The 14,570-nt window shown below is 37.1% G+C and overlaps 1 long non-coding RNA gene across 4 annotated transcripts; it reads left to right on the top strand.

Moving 5' to 3' along the window:
• LOC109947651 lies at positions 296-2,867 on the top strand. Of its 4 annotated transcripts, none has more exons than XR_002270431.1 (5): positions 296-800; positions 1,012-1,048; positions 1,541-1,695; positions 2,122-2,536; positions 2,645-2,867. It is a non-coding gene; the product is annotated as an uncharacterized LOC109947651 (long non-coding RNA). The 4 variants fall into 4 exon arrangements; XR_002270432.1 differs by having other exon boundaries at positions 301-800; positions 2,122-2,173; XR_002270433.1 differs by having other exon boundaries at positions 929-1,048; positions 2,122-2,867.

The raw sequence follows: 14,570 nt of genomic DNA, 5'->3' as shown, positions 1-14,570 counted from the left end.
ACAATAAAAACATGATTAGTTGACACTTCATTGGTGTCGTTTTAGCAAAAACCATCAACTATAATGCTTGGTTTTGACGCTTTTTAAATTGCGTCAACTATATGTGGCATAATCATGACGCTTATTGAACACCATCAAGTAAGACCAGATGTACATGACGCTTTTAGAAAACCATCAAGTTAGACCTTTATAAAACTTGACGTTTTGTACAAAACCTGACGTTTCCTACAAAACCTAACGTTTTCTACAAAACCATTCTGACTAAGCGGCATAATGTTTTAATTATTTTTTTTTTTGGACGGACTTAGTGGCTGAGTTGGTATCTTAAATATCTTTCCTTCCAACAAAATAAAAAATAAAAAAATTCATTCCTAAATTCACGAACTGTAGGGTGTTCTCTCCTAAGTTCATAGATCTGAGCTTTTCTCCTCTCTCTCTCTTTCCATTGCCTCCTCGTCTTTTCTGCACAACTAGACTTCTCCATTTTCAGATCTGGTGCTACCCTATTTCTCTTCCTTATTTTCTTATTTTCCCCTTCTTCTCTTCACCTCTGTCTTTCTCTTCCTTATACATGGTTCTCAAATCTTGACGCCGAACGAGAGCGAGAAGTTCTTTGCTCCTATCTCTCAGTATTTCTAGGTCAAAAAACTTCCAATTAGGTCTCGATTGTTGCCCATAGAGTCAAATCTGCAATATTTTTCTAGGTTTGCGAAAATCAGGCATGCGTTAGTGGAAATCAGGGGAAACCTCTTCAAATTTAGCCTTGGTACAAAGTGGCTTGTGAGAAAAATTGCACTGCTGTAAGTTCCAGTAACATTCCTTTTTTCTTCTCTTTTTTTTCTGTGTTTGTATGTGTTTCGGGCCAAACACCCTGTGTGGGTATGATAATGTCATATCAGTAATGCATTGTTGCTTTGAGTTAGGGCAGTCCAGAGAAGGAGAAAATTGGTTATTGTGCTGATATATTAGATGACACTAGTAGCTTTTGCTGATGTAGTTTTCTTTATGTAGCTGAAAATCGGATTCACAATTTCACAATGACATACAGGTACAAAATGAATTTATTTTCTTCTTTTTTTTTTTCTTTTTTTTTTGTTGTTGCCAGATTGGTATATATATGTTCTTAGAGTTGGATCCGTTTTATATATTTCAGTAAAGGCTGACCAGAGTTTTTGTTTTTTTTTTCTTACAATAAATACTGTCATTTGTGGAAAACAAGTGGCTCGGGAGTTAGAACAATAATGGATTCTTTAAACAAAGGAGAGACCAAATTGTTGGCTCAAGTACTGGTATAGGAGATTTCAGCACTAAGTTGACTAAGAAAAGACTAAATTTTTTTAAAAAAAAACATGGACTTTTGTTGCAAAATACATATTGTGGTGCCCTAGTATGAGTTTGAATTATTGGGCCACCAATGTTACTAGTTCAGGTTTGTCTTAAGCTGGCCACATAACCTTATTTTATTTTATTTTCATTTTTCCTTTTAACTTGTTCTTATACACATGGATTTTACTTAAGGCATGGCTACCTGGTCATGTAGGTAGAAGAAAGGGATATTGAAATTTATTTTCTCTTAATATGGCTATTGGGGGATATGAGGAGTATATGGATTTAAAGGACGAGAATGGTGAAGATAGATGTGGAGTCATCAGAATAACAAGAGCACGATTCTAATCTCAAACCTTCAGCAGACTGGTACATTTTTTATTTATTTATTTGAAGCTTATTTAGGTGGTTTGGATTTTGGTTTGCTATATACAATTAAAATTATTAAAATTCTTTGTTTTCTTTTTGGTCTCGCCACTTGTTGTAGTGGGATGTTGTTATTTAATTCCAAAGCTTTTGACTTTAAGATGCAAAATGTACAGTTTTGTTTCTATAGATATCATTATTAGGTTCAATTATTTGGACCCAAATGCTACTGTCAAGTACTTCAAGAGGCCAAGAAAAGTTTATATATTTGGATACGGAGGTTTAATGGATGCTTTTATGAAGATTTTGTATGAAAGGCTTTCTTTGGAAATCATGCATGATAAACAACACATATATTTGGTTTTATGTAGCAGTTATTGTTATAATATTCAATTGGGCAATATTTTGAGTTGCTTTTTAATTTTGCAGGTACGTGCTAGTAGTACATTAGCTGGTCAGATGGTAGTCTTGAAGAAAACAGGTCAAGGAATTGGATTTTATGTTTTTTGTTAATTGTGGTAATAATTTTTCTCATTGATTAGACTTTGGTTTCCTCTATTTAAAGAATTCCAAATAACTTTCTAAACAACACAGATTGGGTAGGAATTGGTTAATCTGTTATTTTATATGGCAAGTTTCAGCTTCAAAGATTTGATTGATCTCCTCTTCTAACGAATACAGTGGGGTCTGTAAAAGAGAGATTTGATAAATTGAGGAGATGTGATATTTTTTTAAAAAATTAAAAAGTAAAAGGAAATGTGATTGTGTGTGCTCATACTTTGTGCATAGTTGGCTTCAAGTCTTTCTCTGCATTTGAATCAAAGGAAGTGGGCATTTGTATCTGGTAATGAATATATGCATGATATGAGACTCCATTAGTGTTGGACAAGTTTGATGTTTTCATTGATTTTATCTCTTAACTCTTTAAAATTCATGTCTTATCTATTGGCAGATTGATGCGTTCATGGAAGCTTAAACTACAAAGACAAGTGTTATGGAAAGTCAAGCTCCTAAGTTAGAAGTTTTATGTTTTATCGTACTAGATAGCTTGGTTTATTTCAGCATGTATTAGAAGTTTTTTAAATGTTTGTATCAAAATATTCTACTTTAATGGATATTAAATTTCAGCTTGATATTTTTTAATTATATTCATTTAGCTGTTAAATTCTGGGAAACTTTAGTTGTCCAGGAAGCTCTCCTTTTTTTCTTTTATTTCAGTTGTACAACTCTTGACGGCTAAGAACCGTCAAGAAAGATTTATTAAATGTCAGGAAATATATTTGTTGATGCTTATTAAGTGACAAGAAAAGCCTTCGTTGACGGTTTTTATTAATCCGTAACGCTTTTTACCTGTCAGAAAACACTATTTCTTCACGGATAGTAAGTGTCAAGTATGGTGGTACCCTTTCCTGACAATGGTGTCGCTAACACTTTTGGAACCATCATCTAATGGCTATAGTGACGTTTTTTAGCCATCAGTAAAGGGTGTTTTTCTTGTAGTGTCTCTAGAACTATGCAATACCCCAACTACTTCCTTTCAGAACGAACTTCGTATGAACCTGAATTATTCAATTTCATGCACCCATCGATACCTGATTGAGTCCAAAACTTAGGGACATCATAATATGGTGGGAGGAGTCATTTGGTGAGTTTTGAGTGAAATCCAATTTCTAAAACTATACAATACAACACAACAACCACTCCATTTCAGAACAAAAATCGTACGAACCTGAATTGTCCAATTTCTTGGACCAATCGATATCGGATTGAGTCCAAAACTTGGGGAACATCATAATATGGTGGGAGGAGTCGTTTTGTTGGTTTTGAGTGAAATCCAATCTCTAGAACTATGGAATACACCGACCACTCCATTTCATAACGAACTTCGTATGAACCTGAATTATCCAATTTCTTGGACCAATCGATATCGGATTGAGTCCAAAACTTGGAGAACATCATAATAGGGTGGGAGGCGCCACTTGGTTGGTTTTGAGAGAAATCCAATCTCTAGAACAATGGAATACACCGACCACTCCATTTCATACAAACCTGAATTGTCCAATTTCTTGGACCAATCGATATCAGATTTAGTTAAAAATTTGGGGCACATCATAATATGGTGATAGGAGTCATTTGGTTGGTTTTGAGTGAAATCCAATATCTAGAACTGTGCAATACACCGACCACTCCATTTCAGAACAAACTTCGTACGAACCTGAATTGTCAAATTTTTGGGGCCAATTGATATCAGATTGAGTTCAAAATTTGGGGTACATCATAATATGGGGATAGGAGTCATTTGGTTGGTATTGAGTGAAATCCGATCTCTAGAACTATGCAATACACCGACCACTCCATTTCAGAACGAACTTCGTACGAACCTGACTTGTCAAATTTCTTGGGCCAATCGATATCAGATTAAGTTCAAAATTTGGGGCACATCATAATATGGTGATGGGAGTCATTTCATTGGTTTTGAGTGAAATTCAATCTCTAGAACTATGCAATACACCGACCACTCCATTTCAGAACGAACTTCGTACGAACCTGAATTGTCAAATTTCTTGGACCAATAGATATCGGATTGAGTCCAAAACTAGGGGAACATCATCATATGGTGGGAGGAGTCATTTCTGTGGCTTTGAGTGAAATCCAATCTTCAAAACTATGCACCACACCGACCACTCCATTTCAGAACGAACTTCATACAAACCTGAATTGTCAAATTTCTTGGATCAATCGATATCGGATTGAGTCCGGAATTTGGGGAACATCATAACATGGTAGGAGGAGTCATTTGGTTGGTTTTGAGTGAAATTCAATATCCAGAACTATGCAATACACCGACCAATCCACTTAAGAACGAACTTCGTACGAACCTAAATTGTCAAATTTCTTAGGACAATCGATATCAGATTGAGTTCAAAATTTGGGGAACATCATAATATGGTGGGAGGAGTCATTTGGTTGGTTTTGAGTGAAATTCAGTCTCTAGAACTATGCAATACACTGACCACTCCATTTAAGAATGAACTTCGTACGAACCTAAATTGTCAAATTTCTTGGAACAATCGATATCAGATTGAGTTCAAAATTTGGGGAGCATGATAATATGGTGGGAGGAGTCATTTGGTTGGTTTTGAGTGAAATCCAATCTCTAGAACTGTGCAATACATTGAACACTCCATTTCTGAATGAACTCTGTACGAACTTGAATTGTCAAATTTTTTGGACCAATCGATATCGGATTGAGTCCAAAACTTGGGGAACATAATAATATGGGGGGAGGAGTCATTTGTGTGGTTTTGAGTGAAATCCAATCTCTAGAACTACGCAATACAACGACCACTCCATTTCAGAACGAACTTCGTACGAACATGAATTATCAAATTTCTTGGACCAATCGATATCGGATTGAGTCCAAAACTTGGGGAACACAATAATATGGTGGGAGTAGTCATTTGTGTGGTTTTGAGTGAAATCCAATCTCCAGAACTATTCAATACACTGATCACTCCATTTCAAAACGAACTTCGTGCGAACCTGAATTGTCAAATTTCTTGGACCAATCAATATCTGTTTGAGTCCAAAACTTGGGGAACATCATAATATGGTGGGAGGAATCATTTGGTTGGTTTTGAGTGAAATCTAATATCTAGAACTATGCAATACACTAACCAATCTATTTAAGAACGAACTTCGTACGAACCTGAATTGTCAAATTTCTTGGGACCATCGATATTAGATTGAGTTTTGGGGAATATCATAATATCGTGGGAGGAGTCATTTGGTTTATTTTGAGTTAAATCCAATCTCTAGAACTATCCAATACACCGACCACTCCAATTCAGAATGAACTTCGTACGAACCTGAATTATTCAATTTCATGGCCCAATCGATATCGGATTGAGTCCAAAACTTGGGGAACATCATAATACGGTGGGAGGAGTCATTTGGTTTGTTTTGATTGAAATTCCATCTTTAAAACTATGCAATACACCAACCACTTCATTTTAGAACGAACGTCGTACGAACCTGAATTATCCAATTTCATAGTTCCATTGATATCTGATCGAGTCCAAGACTCGGGGAACATCATAATATGGTGGGAGGAGTCATTTGTTGAGTTTTGATTAAAATCCAATTTCTAAAACTGTGCAATACATCAACCACTCCATTTAGAACAAAAATCCTACAAACATGAATTGTCAAATTTCTTGGATCAATCGATATCAGATTGAGTCCAAAACTTGGGGAACATAATAATACGGTGGGAGGAGTCATTTGTGTGGTTTTGAGTGAAATCCAATCTCTAGAACTATGCAATACACCGACCACTCCATTTCAGAACGAACTTCGCACGAACCTGAATTGTCAAATTTCTTGGTCCAATCGATATCAGATCAAGTTCAAAATTTGGGGCACATCATAATATTGTGATAGGAGTCATTTGCTTGGTTTTGAGTAAAATCCAATCTCTAGAACTATGCAATACACAGACCTCTCCATTTAAGAACAAACTTCGTACGAACCTAAATTGTGGTATTTCTCGGACCAATCGATATCGGATTGAGTCCAAAACTTGTGGAACATAATAATATGGTAGGAGGAGTCATTTGTGTGGTTTTGAGTGAAATCCAATCACTAGAACTATGCAATACACCGACCATTCTATTTCAGAACGATCTTCGGACGAACCTGAATTGTAAAATTTCTTGGACCCATCGATATGTGATTGAGTCCGAAACTTGGGAAACATCATAATACGGCGGGAAGAGTCATTTGTGTGGTTTTCAGCGAAATCCAATCTCTAGAACTATGCAATACACCGACCCATCCATTTAAGAACGAACTTCGTAAGAACCAGCATTGTCAAATTTCTTGGGACATCATAATATAGGGATAGGAGTCATTTGGTTGGTTTTGAGTGAAATCCAATCTTTAGAACTATGCAATACACCGACCACTCTATTTTAGAACGAACTTTGTACGAACCTGACTTGTTAAATTTCTTGGGCCAATCGATATCAAATTAAGTTCAAAACTTGGGGCACATCATAATATGGTGATAAGAGTCATTTGGTTGGTTTTGAGTAAAATCCAATCTCTAGAACTATGCAATACACAGACCCCTCCATTTAAGAACAAATTTCGTACGAACCTAAATTGTGGTATTTCTCGTACCAATCGATATCAGATTGAGTCCAAAACTTGGAGAACATAATAATGTGGTGGGAGGAGTCATTTGGGTGGTTTTGAGTGAAATCGAATCATTAGAACTATGCAATACACCGACCACACCATTTCAGAACGAACTTCATACGAACTTGAATCGTAAAATTTCTTGGACCCATCGATATGTGATCGAGTCCAAAACTTGGGAAACATCATAATACAGTGGGAAGAGTCATTTGTGTTTTTTTTCAGTGAAATCCAATCTCTAGAACTATGCAATACACCGACCCATCCATTTAAGAACGAACTTCGTACGAACTAGAATTGTCAAATTTCTTGGGACAATCGATAACAGATTGAGTTCAAAATATGGGGAACAACATAATATGGTGGGAGAAGTCATTTGGTTGGTTTTGAGTGAAATCCAATCACTAGAACTATGCAATACACCGAGCACTCCATTTCAGAACGAACTTCGTACGAACCTGAATTGTCAAATTTCTTGGACCAATCGATATCGGATTGAGTCCAAAACTTGGGGAACATCATAATATGTTGGGAGGAGTCATTTGGTTGGTTTTGCGTGAAATTCAATGTCTAGAACTATGCAATACATCAACCAATCCATTTCAGAACGAACTTCGTACGAACCTGAATTGTCAAATTTCTTGGACCAATCGATATCGGATTGAGTCCAAAACTTGGGGAACAACATAATACGGGGATAGGAGTTATTTGGTTGGTTTTGAATGAAATCCAATCTCTAGAACTATGCAATACACCGACCACTCCATTTCGGAATGATCTTCGTACGAACCGGAATTGTCAAATTTCTTGGACCACTCGATATCAGATTAAGTTCAAAATTTGGGGCACATCATAATATGGTGAAAGGAGTCATTTGGTTGGTTTTGAGTGAAATCCAATCTCTGGAACTATGCAATACACCGACCACTTCATTTAGAAAAAAAAAAATCATACGAACGTGAATTGTCAAATTTCTTGGACTAATCGATATCGGATTGAGTCCAAAACTTGGGGAACATCATAATAGGGTGGGAGGCATCATTTGGTTGGTTTTGAGACAAATCCAATCTCTAGAATTATAGACTGCACCGACCATTCCATTTCAGATCGAACTTCGTACGAACCTGAAGTATCCAATTTCTTGGACCCATGGATATTTGATCGAGTCCAAAACTTGTGGAACATCATAATATGGTGGGAGGAGTCATTTGGTGAGTTTTGAGTGAAATTCAATTACTAAAACTATGCAATACACCAACCACTCCAATTAGAAAAAAAATCGTATGAACCTGAATTGTCAAATTTCTTGGACCAATCGATATCGGATTGAGTCCTAAACATGGAGAACATCGTAATAGGGTGGGAGGCGTCATTTGGTTGGTTTTGAGAGAAATCCAATCTCTAGAATTATGGAGTACGCCGACCACTCCATTTCAGAACGAACTTCGTTCGAACCTGGATTGTCAAATTTCTTGGGCCAATCGATATCAGATCAAGTTCAAAATTCGGGGCACATCATAATATGGTGGTAGGAGTCATTTCGTTGGTTTTGAGTGAAATCTAATCTCTAGAACTATGCAATACACCCACCACTTTATTTAGAAAAAAAATCAAACGAACGTGAATTGTCAAATTTCTTGGACCAATCGATATCGGATTGAGTCCAAAACTTGGGGAACATCATAATAGGGTGGGAGGCATCATTTGGTTGGTTTTGAGACAAATCCAATCTCTAGAATTATGGACTGCACCGACCATTCCATTTCAGAACGAACTTCGTAAGAACCTGAATTATCCAATTTCATGGACCCATAGATATCTGATCGAGTCCAAAACTTGGGGAACATCATAATATGGTGGGAGGAGTCATTTGGTGAGTTTGGAGTGAAATTCAATTACTAAAACTATGCAATGCACCAACCACTACATTTAGAAAAAAAATCGTACGAACCTAAATTGTCAAATTTCTTGGACCAATCGATATCGGATTGAGTCCAAAACTTGGGGAACATCATAATAGGGTGGGAGTCGTCATTCGGTTGGTTTTGAGACAAATCCAATCTCTAGAATTATGGACTGCACAGACCATTCCATTTCAGAACGAACTTCGTACGAACCTGAATTGTCAAATTTCTTGAGCCAATCGATATCAGATCAAGTTTAAAATTTGGGGCACATCATAATATGGTGATAGGAGTCATTTGGTTGGTTTTGAGTAAAATCCAATCTCTAGAACTATGTAATACACGGACCACTCCATTTCAGAACAAACTTCGTACGAACCTGAATTGTCAAATTTATTGGACCAATCGATATCGGATTGAGTCCAAAACTTGGGGCACATAATAATATGGTGGGAGGAGTCATTTTGTTTGTTTTGATTGAAATTCAATCTCTAGAACTATGCAATACACCAACCACTCCATTTCAGAAAGAACTTCGTACGAACCTGAATTATCCAATATCATGGACCCATCGATATCTGATCGAGTCCAAAACTTGGGGAATATCATGATACGGTGGAAGGAGTCATTTGGTTAGTTTTGAGTGAAATCCAATCTCTAGAACTATGGAATACACCTTCCACTTCCTTTTATAACAAATTTCGTACGAACTTGAATTGTCTAATTTATTGGACCAATCGTTACCGGATTGAGTCCAAAACTTGGGGAACATAATAATATGGTGGGGAGTAGTAATTTGTGTGGTCTTGAGTGAAATCCAATCTCTAGAACTATACAATACACCGACCACTCCATTTCAGAACGAACTTCGTACGAACCTGAATTGTCAAATTTCTTGGACCAATCGATATCGGATTGAGTCCAAAACTTAGGGAACATCATAATTTGGTGGGAGAAGTCGTTTGGTTGGTTTTGAGTGAAATCCAACCTCTGAACTATGCAATACACCAACCACTCCATTTTAGAACGAACTTCGTACGAACCTGAATTGTCAAATTCTTGGACCAATCAATATCGAATTGAGTGCAAAACTTGGGGAACATCATAATAGAGTGGGAGGCGTCATTTGGTTGGTTTTGAGTGAAATCCAATCTCTAGAACTGTGGAATCCACCGACCCCTCCATCTCAAAAAGAATTTCGTACGAACCTCAATTGTTAAATTTCTTTGGCCAATCGATATCAAATTAAATTCAAAATTTGGGGCACATAATAATATGGTTGGAGGAGTTATTTGTGTGGTTTTGAATGAAATCCAATCTTTAGAACTATGCAATACACCGACCACTCCATTTCAGAACGAACTTCATACGAACCGGAATTGTAAAATTTCTTGGACCAATCGATATCGGATTGAGTCCAAAACTTGGGGAACATCATAATATGGGGATATGAGTCATTTGGTTGGTTTTGAATGAAATCCAATCTCTAGAACTATGCAATACACCGACCACTCCATTTAAGAACGAAATTCGTACGAACCGGAATTGTCAAATTTCTTGGACCAATCGATATCAGATTAAGTTCAAAATTTGGGGCACATCATAATATGGTGAAAGGAGTCATTTGGTTGGTTTTGAGTGAAATCCAATCTATAGAACTACGCAATACACCGACCACTCCATTTCAAAACAAACTTCGTACGAACCTGAATTGTCAAATTTCTTAAACCAATCGATGTCGGATTGAATCCAAAACATGGGGAACATAATAATATGGTGGGAGGTGTCATTTGTTTGGTTTTGAGTGAAATCCAATCTCTAGAACTATGCGATACACCGACCACTCCATTTCAGAACGAACTTCGTACGAACCTGAATTGTCAAATTTCTTGGACCAATCGATATCAAATTAAGTTCAAAATTTGGGGCACATCATAACATGGGGATAGGAGTCATTTGGCTGGTTTTGAGTGAAATCCAATCTCTAGAACTATGCAAAACACTGACCACTCCATTTAAGAACGAACTTCGTACGAACCGGAACTGTCAAATTTCTTGGGCCAGTCAATATCAGATTAAGTTTAAAATTTGAGGCACATCATAATATGGGGATATGAGTCATTTGGTTGGTTTTGAGTGAAATCCAATCTCTAGAACTATGCAATAAACCAACCACTCCATTTCCGAACAAACTTAGTGCGAACCAGAATTGTCAAATTTCTTGGGACAGTCGATATCAGATTGAGTTCCAAATTTTTGGAGCACCATAATAAATGGGAGGAGTCATTTGGTTGGTTTTGAGTGAAATTCAACCTCTGAACTTTGCAATACACCAACCACTCCATTTTAGAACGAACTTCGTACGAACCAGAATTGTTCAATTTAGTGGCCCAATCGATATAGGATTAAGTCCAAAACTTGGGGCACATCATAATATGGTGTGAGGAGTCATGGAGTCATTTGGTTGGTTTTGAGTGAAATCCAATCTCTAGAACTATGCGATAACCGACCACTCCATTTCGGAATGAACTTCGTACGAACCTGAATTGTCAAAATTCTTGGACCAATCGATATCGGATTGAGTCCAAAACTTAGGGAACATCATAATATGGTGGGAGGAGTGACTTGGTTAATTTTGAGTGAAATCCAATTCCTAAAACTATGCAATACATCAACCACTCCATTTAGAACGAACTTCGTACGAAGCTGAATTATCCAATTTCATGGACCCTTCGATATCTGGTCGAGTCCAAAACTTGGGGAACATCATAATATGCTGGGAGGAGTCATTTGTGTGGTTTTGAGCGAAATCCAATCTCTAGAACTATGCAATACACAGACCAATCCATTTGAGAATAAACTTCGTATGAACCTGAATTGTCAAATTTCTTGGGACAATCGATATCAGATTGAGTTCAAAATTTGGGGAACATCATAATATGGTGGGAGGAGTCATTTGGTTGGTTTTGAGTGAAACCCAATCTCTGAAACTATATAATACACCGACCACTCCATTTTAGAATGAACTTCGTACGAACTTGAATTGTCAAATTTGTTGGACCAATCGATATCAGATTGAGTTCAAAATTTGGGGAACATGATAATATGGTGGGAGGAGTCATTTGGTTGGTTTTGAGTGGAATCAAATCTCTAGAACTATATAATTCACCAAGCACTCCATTTCAAAACAAACTTCGTACGAACCTGAATTGTCAAATTTCTTGGACCGATCGATATCGGATTGAGTCCAAAACGTGAGGAACATAATAATATGGTGGTTGGACTCGTTTGTGTGGTCTTGAGTGAAATCCAATCTCTAGAACTATGCAATACACCGACCACTCCATTTCATAACGAACTTCGTACAAACCTGAGTTGTGAAATTTCTTGGACCAATTGATATCGGTTTGAGTCTAAAACTTAGGGAACATCATAATATGGTGGGAGAAGTCGTTTGGTTGGTTTTGAGTGAAATCCAAACTCTCAACTATGCCATACACCAACCACTCCATTTTAGAACGAACTTCGTACGAACCTGAATTGTCAAATTCTTGGAACAATCGATATCGGATTGAGTCCAAAACTTGGAGAACAGCATAATAGGGTGGGAGGTGTCGTTTGGTTGGTTTTGAGTGAAATCCAATCTCTAGAACTATGGAATACACTGACCCCTCCATTTCAGAACGAACTTCGTACGAACCTGAATTGTCAAATTTCTTAGACCAATCAATATTGGTTGAGTCCAAAACTTAGGGAACATAATAATATGGTGGGAGGAGTCATTTGTGTGGTTTTGAGTGAAATCCAATCTTTAGAACTATGCAACACACCGACCACTCCATTTCAGAACGAACTTCGTACGAACCTGAACTGTAAAATTTCTTGGACCAATAGATATCGGATTGAGTCCAAAACTTGGGGAACATCATAATATAGGGATATGAGTCATTTGGTTCGCTTTGAATGAAATCCAATCTCTAGAACTATGCAATACACCGACCACTCCGTTTAAGAACGAACTTTGTACGAACCAGAATTGTGAAATTTCTTGGACCAATCGATATCAGATTAAGTTCAAAATTTGGGGCACACCATAATATGGTGATAGGAGTCATTTGGCTGGTTTTGAGTGAAATCCAATCTCTAGAACTATGCAATACACTGATCACTCCATTTCAGAACAAACTTCGTACGAACCTGAATTGTCAAATTTCTTGGACCAATCGATATCGGATTGAATCGAAAACATGGGGAACATAATAATATGGTGGGAGGAGTCATTTGTGTGGTTTTGAGAGAAATCGAATCTCTAGAACTATGTAATACGCCGACCATTCCATTTCAAAACGGACTTCGTACGAACCTGAATTGTCAAATTTCTTAGACCAATCGATTTCAAAATATGGGGCACATCATAATATGGGGGTAGGGGTCATTTGGTTGGTTTTGAGTGAAATCCAGTCTCTAGAACTATGCAATACACCGACCACTCCATCGAAGAACGAACTTCGTACGAACCAGAATTGTCAAATTTCTTAGGCCAGTCGATATCAGATTACGTTCAAAATTTGGGGCACATCAAAATATCGGGATCAGAGTCGTTTGGTTTGTTTTGAGTGAAATCCAATCACTAGAACTTTGCAATACACCGACCACTCCATTTCAGAACAAACTTCGTACGAACCAGAATTGTCAAATTTCTTGGGCCAATCGATATCAGATTGAGTTCAAAATTTTTGGAACATCATAATATGGTGGGAGGAGTGATTTGGTCGATTTTGAGTGAAATCCAACCTCTGAACTATGCAATACACCAACCACTCCATTTTAGAACGAACTTTGTACGGACCTGAATTTTTCAATTTAATGGCCCAATCGATATAGGATTGAGTCCAAAACTTGGGGCACATCATAATATAGTGGGAGGAGTCATGGAGTCATTTGGTTGGTTTTGAGTGAAATCCAATCTCTAGAACTATGCAATACACCGACCACTCCATTTCAGAATGAACTTCGTACGAACCTAAATTGTCAAATTTCTTGAACCAATCGATATCGGATTGAGTCCAAAACTTAGGAAACATCATAATATGGTGCGAGGAGTCATTTGGTTAATTTTGAGTGAAATCCAATTTCTAAAACTGTGCAATACATCAACCACTCCATTTAGAACAAAAATCGTACGAACTTGAATTGTCAAATTTCTTGGACCAATCGATATCGGATTTAGTCCAAAACTTGGGGAACATATAATAGGGTGGGAGGAGTCATTTGGTTGATTTTGAGTGAAATTCAATCTCTACAACTATCACTACTACAAAAAAGCAAAAAGACGACGGTAAATCACCGTCGTGTATTCGATTTTTCAATGGTCGTGGAATCCACCGTCATCTTTTCCCTCATATACCACGACGCTAAATCACCGTCGTTGTTAAAATATACAACGTCATCAACAAATACAAAACGACGTCTTTGTACTGCAAAAAGATCTAAAAAAGCAGTCGAGGATGAGAATAGACGACCAACTCTCTAAAAAAACCGTCATGAAAAAGGAAAAATATGACACATATTAAGAGAACAAGGCCGCAAGATAGACATACAACGACGAAAATAAAAAAACGACGCCGTTAAATATCATTTTCACGACAATAAAAAATTTGACGTCTTTAAATACATTAGAAGACGACGTTATTGATACTTACTACGTCGCATATATAAAAACAGCCGTCGTAAAATTAATTTTCCACTTCGATTTTTCGATAAAAGATGACG

This window comes from Prunus persica, chromosome G2, assembly GCF_000346465.2.
Source record: "Prunus persica cultivar Lovell chromosome G2, Prunus_persica_NCBIv2, whole genome shotgun sequence".
NCBI lineage: Eukaryota > Viridiplantae > Streptophyta > Magnoliopsida > Rosales > Rosaceae > Prunus > Prunus persica.
Note: the sequence above shows the minus strand (reverse complement) of the source record. Positions and strands in the feature narration are given on the sequence as shown.